This window comes from Mesoplodon bidens (assembly GCF_964165515.1).
Source record: "Mesoplodon bidens genome assembly, chromosome: 1".
In the NCBI taxonomy this organism is placed as follows: domain Eukaryota; kingdom Metazoa; phylum Chordata; class Mammalia; order Artiodactyla; family Ziphiidae; genus Mesoplodon; species Mesoplodon bidens.
The window spans coordinates 153,103,180-153,114,138 of record NC_138176.1 but is presented as its reverse complement, the minus strand read 5'-3'; the positions used below and the strand labels follow the sequence as shown (position 1 = coordinate 153,114,138).

The 10,959-nt window shown below is 36.5% G+C and overlaps 1 pseudogene across 1 annotated transcript; it reads right to left on the bottom strand.

Annotated features, from left to right (window-relative positions):
- Positions 1 to 7,902: 7,902 nt before the first annotated feature.
- LOC308618423 (proteasome subunit beta type-6-like) lies at positions 7,903 to 8,658 on the bottom strand (annotated as a pseudogene). The gene has a single exon. The product of its transcript is annotated as a proteasome subunit beta type-6-like (transcript).
- Between the last annotated feature and the right edge of the window lie 2,301 nt (positions 8,659 to 10,959).

The following is a 10,959-nucleotide window of genomic DNA, read 5'->3' as shown; positions in this document are numbered from 1 at the left end:
TCTTGTTTTAGTATCCATTCAACCAGTCTGTGTCTTTTGGTTAGAGGATTTAATCCATTCACATTTAAGGTAATTATCGATATGTTTCTATTACCATTTTCTTAATTGTTTTGGGTTTGTTTTTGTCCTTTTCTTCTTTTGCATTTCTCATTTAGAGAAGTTCCTTTAGTACTTGTTTTAGAGCTGGTTTGGTGGTGCTGAATTCTCTTAGCTTTTGCTTGTCTGTAAAGCTTTTGACTTCTCCATCAAATCTGAATGAGATCCTTGGCTGGTAGAGTCATCTTGGTTGTAGGTTCTTTCTTTCATCACTTTAAATATGTCATGCCAGTCCCTTCTGGCTTGTAGAGTTTCTTCTGAGAAATCAGCTGTTAACCTTTTGGAAGTTCCCTTGTATGTTATTTGTCATTTTTGCTTGTTTTTAATAATTTTTCTTTGCCTTTAATTTAGTCATTTTGATTACTAGGTGTCTTGACATGTTTCTCCTTCGTTTTATCCTGTCTGGGACTCTCTGTGCTTCCTGGACTTGCGTGGCTATTTCTTTCCCATGTTTGGGAAGTTTTCAACTATAATCTCTTCAAATATTTTCTAGGGTCCTTTCTCTCTCTCTTCTCCTTCTGGGACCCCTATAATGCAAATATTGGTGCATTTAATGTTGTCCCAGAGGTCTCTTAGAGTGTCTTAATTCCTTTTCATTCTTTTCTCTTTATTCTGTTCTGCAGCAGTGAATTCCACCATTCTGTCTTCCAGGTCACTTATCCGTTCTTCTGCCTCAGTTTTTCTGCTACTGATTCATTCTAGTGTATTTTTCACTTCAGTTATTATATCGTTTATCTCTGTTTATTTGTTCTTTGATTCTTCTAGGTCTTTGTTAAACATTTCTTGCATCTTCTCGATCTTTGCCTCCATTCTTTTTCTGAGGTCCTGGATCATCTTCACTCTCATTATTCTGAGTTCTTTTTCTGGAAGCTTGCCTATCTCCACTTCATTTAATTGTTTTTCTGGGGTTTTATCTTATTACTTCATCTCGTACACAGCCCTCTGCCTTTTTGTTTTGTCTATCTTTCTGTGAACGTGGTTTTTCTTCCACAGGCTGCTGGATTCAGCATATAGTTTAAAATAATATTGCCACTCTCTTTTTAATAAAGGATGCAGAAACTTTACAATTTCCTGTTCCAGAGATTATAGTAAAATTAAAAGCTTCAGAAATAAATATCCTCAAATTCACCATGAATGATTTGATGTGGAATTTCTGGAATGCTTTCAATAATGAAAGAAGACAGATGTGTTTTGAATGATTTTACAGTTTTATATGGATTGGAGGTAGGGGAGGATAAAGAAATCAAAGGGAATTAGTCAGCTTTGTTAAGAGGGGTTTGTATGAAGGAGTAGAAGATGATTAAAGTGAATCTGAAGTTTGGAAGATGAATGTAGTTTGATTCTACAAAACAATTGAAGAACTTTGGAAGAAAACTTTGTAAACTATAAGAACTTTATAAACTTTATAAACTATAAGAATGATAATGAAGTCAGTGGCAGAGAGCAAGAGATGATGATGGTTTAATTAATAAAACAAATTTGAATACATATTTTCATTCAAATTCAATAAATTTTAAAATATATATAGGTAATATTTTCTCATCTAAGATTATTCTTAAGTAAAAAGCATGAAAACAGGAATAAAAAACAGCTGTAACCTCGTCCTGAAATATAACCACCATTAACATTTTCGTGCTTGCTCCTCCATATGTATTTCTATTCAGTAGAAAAACACGAGCCCTTTTTTTTGTATGTTTTATAAAAAATGGTATGAATCTTTAGCTACAGTTTGAACACAAATTGTTTCACTTATTTTTCACCAATCACTTTTTTTTATAAGGGGATTAATTTTGCTGTAACCATCTCTTAAAATACTTATTGAAAGGCAGCATTCTGCCCATGTGTGTATATAGTAATGGAAGTTCTGATATCAATTCTTACATTAAAAAAGAAAAACTTTTTCAATATATTCTTGAAATATTAACTCAGTGTGTTAGAAATCTGAGTTGCTTTAGTTAGCTTGCATTACAAACTGACCTAAACTAATTTGTTTTTTAGAACTATAAGAATTTTTGTGTAACCATTGGTAGCTTCCAATTGCTAGAGATAAGTTGGAGCTGAACATTTTCTCTCCAAGAAACTTACTCCCACAAGGGATTTTACAATAAAAATCAGCCTCGGTTCAAATTCTGTCACAGTTTTTAGCAAGCGTATGTGCACATGTGAACATGTACACACACACATACAATATCTTCTGCAAACCTGGTGAAATTTCTATTCTATGCCTTTTAGGCAATCCAATAAGTTCCTTGTATGGAAAGACTTCAGGATTTAGTTATCTCTGGGAAAGGATCAAATGATCCTTTTTATAAATGTATTTATTATTTTTGGCTGCATTAAGTCTTCATTGCTGTATGCAAGCTTTCTCTAGTTGCAGCGAGCAGGAACTACTCTTCATTGCAGTGCACAGACTTCTCATTGCGGTGGCTTCTCTTGTTGTGGAGCACAGGCTCTAGGTGCAGGGGCTTCAGTAGTTGTGGCTCACAGGCTAAGAGTGCAGTAGTTGTGGTGCACGGGCTTAGTTGCTCTGCAGTATGTGGGATCTTCCCAGACTAGGGCTCAAACCCATGTCCCCTGCATTGGCTGGTGGATTCTTAACCACTGTGCCATGAAGAAAGTCCTATATAGGATTTTCATAAAGAGCTAGCACCTTATATCCACTCTGTGCTGAACGTTGTACAGCTTACCAAGAGTCTTATTCAGAAGAACTCTTCTGCAGAGTAGTGCACTCGGTGGATAACCCTCAACTGTTAGCCATTTCGAGATTTGAATCAGTGAAGACAAACACCTTAGCCAGTGCTGCACTGCTTTCCTGTGGTGACCATAAATAATATACATCTAAAATAAAGGTCTGGCCTTCTTGTCCCTACTCAGGACAACCCCTGGGTCATTCTAGCTTCACTGCTTTTCTAGGGGTTGGCTGAGGCTGTCATTGGGACTACATTGCTCTTCAGTTTCTCCATCTGGGCAAATCCTGCCTCCTTCTCATTTGCACATGTATTGATACCATGGATGACCCATACTTCATCTTTTCAGATAACCCAACAGATGATCTACTTCTTTGCCATCATGACCTTTCCATAAGGACAATGCATTTCAACTCATGGAGTTAAAACATTGTTACATAACATAGGATAGTAGTGTCTGGTTTTCCTGTAGTGTTCCATTTCCTTCTCCTGAGATCAACACAAGATTTTTGAAAACTGTGATGAAATCCTTTTTTACATCTCTTGATGGCTTAATATAAGTTTCATTATTGGGTATAACCAGTCATGAATTTTTAAATTTAATGTTAATATTAGTAATATATGTTTATTTATTATTATTTCTATTTTGGAAAAGGTGCAGAGAGGTTAAAAAATTTCTTGCAGGTCATATAGTTAGTAAATATCTGGGCTGGAATAAACATTATGATATATTACAAAATCAAGATGGAACCAGAGTACAAGTAGAACTTTATTTAAAACTAGAAATATACATTTAAATTCTCAAATATTTGTCAAATGAAACATTAAAATATCAGGTATGTGTCTATCATTCTCTTTTCTGTGTGTCATTCTTAACAGAATTAAGGAATTTGATATTTTAAATAAACAAATAGAAGTGTTTTTAGCTGACGATACAGCTTTGTGTTATTTAGTTAGACACAGAAGTTGAAGTAAAACTATTTTGCCCAATATTTTTGTCCTCACAGCAAAACTATTCTGCTAGATTTTATGTCCTTCTGAGAGAGATTGTTGGTATATTTAATCTACTGAACAGAGCAATGTATTTTTATAGTGGACTACTAATATTAATAGTAAATCAGAAACAAAAGATGTACCTGGAAAGAACAAGTAAATCAGAATATGCCCAAGCAGAATAGAACATAGAAGAAGAATTTGAAAGCTCACCTGGGTCCAATCCAAGAGAACAGCACTGATCTGAGAGAAACTCAAGGAGAAGGACCAAAATGAGCAACCTGCTAGAGCAACCACCCACGTTCCTTTAGGACCCAGTGTTTTGCTTTTATTTCTCTGGTTTTAGAAAATTAAGGTGTAAAGTATTTCTGAGAAACTTTGAAATCAAACAGCTTAATTTAAATCATGGTAGAATTCAGCACAAAATACTCTAGAATATAAAACACACACACACTTAGGCTTGAAAGCTTTGAAGTTTTGAGTTCTCAGAATAAATTATAAAACCAAAGGGAGACATTTTAAATTGTGTAGAGTATATCTTAATGATTAAGAAATAATAAAATCTGTTCAATCCACGTATTTGTGTGCATATGCACACACACATATTCATGCCGCACAACCACATACACAATATGTACATGTTGTACACACACACACACACACACACACATATATATATTCAAGATACTAGGGATTTTCAAAGGTCATCAATTTTTTCCACATGGTTTTGGAGTCAATTGATATATACGAAAGCATGAAAGAGGAGATCAGATTATCAGCTTTATTAGTGATAAATGTTAGATTAAAATACATGTCTCAGATGCACACTAAATGGACTTTATAACCCATTCATAAGTGTGGGACAGCAGACCTGAGTGCTTATTTCATACAGGTCAACTTTCTTAAAGAAAACAAGAAAGGAGCTGATTGATCTGTGCATGCCCACACTTTTCATCCAGTGACATTAATCAGGTAGCTCACATCTAGGAAAAGAATAGAATAAAAGTTGACTAAAGGCCAACAGTTAGATTCCAAATAAGTTTCTTTACATGGAACATGAGGAGTCAAGTATAACTGGTTGTGTCTGTGTGTTTGTATATACACATAGTTTTACAGACATAAAACTACTCCCAATGCTTTCAATGTTCTCCTTTTTGTTTCAGAATTCTTATTAATATGGTTAAGTATAGTCTAATTAAGAGAGTTTTGTAAAAAATATATGCTTGTATTTGTTATTACTTTATGAACCATCTACCATCTTGCTGTCCCTTTTTACTGTTAATTATGTGAAATCACAGTATTGTAAAAGGATATTACAAACCATTTATCTCACCTGTAAGCAGATTAAACATTAAATGAATGTCAGTAGGCCATGTGATGGCCTTTGTTCATGACTGAAATTTTTAGTGTTGAGTGACATATATGTTACCTCACTTTTAAAAAGCAAAATGATTTTTGAACAAAAGAAATTCAAAAGATAAAACCTGATTAATTCACACAGAGGGTTTCAGCAAACTGTGACTATTTTAACATCAATATATTTATTTATTCCTCAACAATTGTTGATTCTCTACTATACTCCAGATACTTTAGCAATCACTAAGAATACAAGAGTAAAGGATATCATGAGATATGTTACATAAATACAAGATTGTGATATAATCTGGTGAATTCTGGAAGGAATTCTTATTTTTTTTGTATGTTATAAAAGGACTCTACTTCATTCCTATAAAGGAATGCAATCTACTTCATTCTAAGTAAGGGGAGTTCTGAAATGAATATAACCATACTCTTTCCACCCCCTCACTGTTCCACATAATTAGGAGCAATATGAATATGAATGGCCAGAATCTAGGATGTTTACTGAGACATGTGTTTATCTGGAGACAAGGTCACCAACTTGTAAGCCCATGGGTTTTATTACGTTAACTCTTCTGCCAGAAACTGGATGCTAATTAAGTATTCAACACACCAAGGAGCTGGATAGTAAGTAATTGGAATGAATCTACTGTGCAGATCAAACTCAACCTACTTCTTATTGTCTACATTGAAGCATGGAATAAGAGGCTTTAAAATGTGTGATCTTGGGATTCCCTGGTGGCGCAGTGGTTGGGAGTCCACCTGCCGATGCAGGGGACACGGGTTCGTGCCCCAGTCCGGGAGGATCCCACGTGCCATGGAGCAGCTGGGCCCATGAGCCATGGCCACTGGGCCTGCACGTCCGGAGCCTGTGCTCCACAATGGGAGAGGCCACAGCAGTGAGAGACCCACGTACCGCAAAAAACAAAAAACAAAAAACAAACAAAAAAAGTGTTGTCTTTGACCTGTTTTATTAAGAATCACTGTAGGTCAGGGGTTATTAAAACTCGGCTGTGCAATAATAAAGCCAATAGTTTGAGTCTTATTAGGGTTCTTTTTTTTCCCCCTCTTTATATTTTATTCGTTAGAAGGGAGCATGATTCACAAGGAAAAAAATTTATAACTGTGTGGTGATGGATGTTAACTAGAATTATTGTGGTGATTATCTTGCAATATATACAATATTGAATCATTATTTTGCACACTGGTACCTAATATAATGTTATTAGCCAATTACCTCTCAAAAAAGAAAAAAAAGAAGGGAGGATGAGTACTTTGTATCACAAATTACAACATACTAGGGGACAAACGTGAGAGGTCGAAAGTAAAATTGAATGTGTGTGTCTATTATTTTAAGCAAGGTTTCTTTGGAATCTTAGCTTTGAGAACCAGATGTACCTGGAGATGGTTACAGACCTTGAGTGGCAGCTGAAGTATTTTTTAAATTTTTTATTTTATATTGGAATATAGTTGATTAACAATGTTGTGTTAGTTTCAGGTGTACAGCAAGGTGATTCAGTTATACATATACATGTATCTATTCTTTTTCAAATTATTTTCCCATTTAGGTATTACAGAGTATTGAACAGAGTTCCTTGTGCTATACAGTAGGTCCTTGTTGGTTACCTATTTTAAATATAGCAGTGTGTACATGTCAATCCCAAACTCCCAATCCATTCCTCCCCTCCACCCTTCCCCTCAGTAACCATAAATTCATTCTCTAAGTCTGTGAGTTTGTTTCTGTTTTGTAAATAAGTTCATATAAATGATATTATGTAATATTTGTCTCTCTGTGTCTGACTTACTTCACTTAGTATGATAACCTCTAGGTCCATCCATGTTGCTGTAAATGGCAATATTTAATTCTTTTTTATGGATGAGTAATATTCCATTGCATATATATCACATCTTCTTTATCCATTCATCTGCTGATGGGCACTTATGTTGCTTCCATGTCCTGGCTATTGTAAATAGTGCTGCTGTGAACATTAGGGTACCTGTATCTTTTCCAATTAGAGTTTTCATTTTTATGGATATATGCCCAGTAGTGGGATTGCTGGGTTTTATGCTAGTTCTATTTTCAGTTTTTTAAGGAAGCTCCATACTGTTCTCCATAGTGGCTGTATCAATTTACATTCCCACCAACAGTCCAGGAGGGTTCCCTTTTCTCCACACCCTCTCCAGCACTTACTGTTTGTAGATTTTTTGATGCTGGCCATTCTGACTGGTGTGAAGTGATACCTCATTATAATTTTGATTTGCATTTCTCTAATAATTAGTTATGTTGAGCATCTTTTGATGTGCCCCTTGGCCCTCTGAATGTCTTCTTTGGAGAACCATCTATTTAGGTCTTCTGCCCATTTTTGGATTGGTTTATTTGTTTTTTTGATATTGAGCCACATGTGCTGTTTGTAAATTTTGGAGACTAATCCCTTGTCGGTTACAAGTTTTGCAAATATTTTCTCCCATTTTGTGTGTTGTCTTTTTGTTTTGTTTATGGTTTCCTTTACTGTGCAAAGGCTTTTGAGCTTAATTGGGTCCAATTTGCTTATTTTTGTTTTTATTTCCTTTACTCTAGGAGACATATTGAAAAAGATATTGCTGTGATTTATGTCAAAGAATGTTCTGCCTATGTTTTCCTCTAAGAGTTTTATAGTATCTCAATTATAGTAGCTTGTTTACTCCTTATAACAACTTAATAAGGATAATAATATTGATAGAAGCATTTCTTTTTCTCACTGACAAACTATTGAATTTTGTCATCAGCATGGAGTGTCTCTTGTGCTATCTTAGAATCCTAGGATTCAGGGAGGTGGTAAAGTGGCAATGGTGAATTTGGGAATCTTGTCTCCCAAAAGTACCTGCCGCTCTACCCCTGATTCTGCAATGACTGCCAGGCAGATCACCCCTCCACTGGAGCCATCCTGCTCCATGGCCAAAGCGAGAGCATTGGCAGTGAATTGTAGACATTCCTCCTTGGTCATGCCCTCCGGGTAGGTAGCATTGACATAGCCATAGATATAGGAACTCCCGGAGCCCCCGATGGCAAAGGACTGTCTTACCATCATACCCCCCATGGGTACCGAATACACCTGCCCCCCTTCTTGGGGGTCCCAGCCCGCAATGATGATTCCTGACATCAGGTCTTCTCGGTATCGGTAACACATCTCCTTAAAGAGGCTGGCTGCCAAGTGTACCAGCAGAGGCTCATTCAGCTCGATGCTGTGGAAACCAAGCTGATAAGTGACTGCGTCAGCTACTGCCTGGGTATCAGCTGCTGAGCCTGAGCGGCAGCAAAAAGTACGGTCGTGAATAGGGGTCAGTTGTCAGTCACTTGATTGGCAACGTACAACCCAGTGGTTGTTTTGGAGTCGGCTCCTAGAACCACGCCCCCTTCAAATTACATGGCCATGATAGTGGTCCCTGTTGAGACCTCCCAGTTTTCCCAGTCAGGGGTAATGGCCTCAGGCCCCCAGGCTTGTGCCGGCCGCACTCCCCGAGCAGCTACTAAGGTGGCCGCCATCTTCCTCCTACGGTACGGCCACAAAGCAACTGATAGAAGCATTTTGATGAATGTTTCAAATGTCCTAAGACTATTTTAAGTGATACACATAAACTATAGCATTTAGTTCCTGGGAGAACTCTGTTAAGCTAATACTATTATTATCTCCATTTAACAGATGGGGCACTGAAGCATAGAATACTAAGTAAATTGCCAAAGATTATGCAGCTTTTATTTCTAAGATGTTCTGATGCCAAAATCTCTACTGTAGAATATAATTCTTTATCAACTCTCATGAAGAGAGAACTGTAGTACAATAGATAAACTTAGCTTTAGAAATGGCAGTGAGAAATTCAGAGAATGGAGGAAGGCAGCAAGCTACTTTGAGAACTTGAAGGCCAAACTAGTCTTATGTGAAAAGAAAGAGAAATGGAACAAGAACAATATATCTGGAACTAACGGCTTTGAAATGTGGAGTATGAAAGGGGAAGATATTTTATTCATGACAAAATCAGTGAGGATTACTAAGGCTCAGAGAACTCTAACAAAGGGAAAAAAGTAGATCTCAGAGAGTAAACAAAAATGTTTCCCTAGTGGAAACCCTTTCCAAAAAGTTTACTGAGAGACTGTTTCTTAAAGTTAAGGTTGGAAGTCAATAACAGAGCAAGAGACTATCTAGTTACATGACTGGGATAGTTACACTTAGTATTTATACCAGCTCTGAATAGGTCTGTGGAGAGAAGACTGGGAATTCCAGTTAGAATATCTCAGACAACAATCAATGAATATAAAACTTGTTGTAGACTCAGATTTAAAAAGCATAAGGTGATCTAGGAAACTATATAACAAATGAGTCCAAAACTAAGTGAAAATTTGGACTGATGGGGCTGTTCCCTATGTAGGAATATCCTCCAAAGGCAGATTATAACAATAGGATTTGTTTTAATAATAGACATTTTGTGCTGGTTTTGATGTCACATTTTATATTATGAAATAATTAATCAGGCTATTTTTGATGCAGTATGCTGACGAACTTGTGTTTTCTTTTTTCTCTTAAAACACTAAGAAAATCAAAGTATCTTCATCTTCAGAGGTTTGAATAATGAACAAATGTACAGATCAAAAAAGGTCCAATGAGGAAGAGAGGGCAATATTCAAAGAGGAAGAGTAGATCAAATGACTCTGATAAAAGAATATAGACAATAGAGAACCAAAAACTATCAGATAAACTGTTTTAATTAGGACAAGTACCTTAAGGTTCTCCAGAGAAACAGAATCAGTAGGAGATATATACATTTATCATGACAGTTTGGTTCATGTATTTATAGAGAATGAGAGGTCCCACAATCTGCCATTTGCTGGAGACCTAGGAAATCCAGTGGTATTGTTCAGTCTGAGTCTAAAGGCCTGAGAATCAAGAGAGCAGATGGTTTAAATCCCAGTCTCAGGGCTGGAGAAAATGATATAGCTCCACTTAAATAAACAGGTAGGAAGCAAAAAGGGATGAATTCTTCCTTCCTCTACTTTTTGTCCTATTTAGGCCTTGAAAGGATTGGAATGTGCCCACCTACACTGGGTAGGATAATCTATTTTACTGAGTCATTAATTCAAATGCTAATCTCATCCAGAAACAACCTCACCACCACATCCAGAAATAATGTTTAACCCACACACACTGTGGCCAGTCAGGCTGACACATAAAATTAGCCATCACAGCAAGTGTTAGTCAGTTGGTGCCAAAGTAATGCTGTGTAACAAACCATTCCAAATCTCAGTGGCTTACAACATAATCATCCATTCTTATGCTCACAGGTCTGCAGGTGGACTGTGGTTCAACTGACTAAGGGTTGGCTTGACTGGATGACTCTGCCTTAGGTTGTGGATCAATTGTCTCACACTAGGTTACAATTAGTTTCATTCTAGGCTCTAGATTGAAGGGAATGCAGCTACCATGAGCATAATCTTCTAACAGCACAAAACCAGATTGCAAATTTATTTTAAGATTCTAATTTGAAAAATGTGTTACCATTGCAGTAGTCAAAGCAAGTCACAGATCCAAGCCCAATATCAATGGGCAAGGATATGCACACTACTCTCAGTGGGAGAAGGAGGTGAATGAATATTGACTAAGTAATACTCCAGACTATTACAGGACAATACTGGGTTAAACAGTCATTAAATTTCAAGAGCTCTAAGACCATGACTTTTTTCAGATCTTATAGATGTTCTTGATTAAAGAAGTTCCTCTCTCAGAAGACAGAGTCATTGGAGCTAGTATGAGTCACACTAATTTGGAAAATAGAGTTGCAAATGGAAGAAATA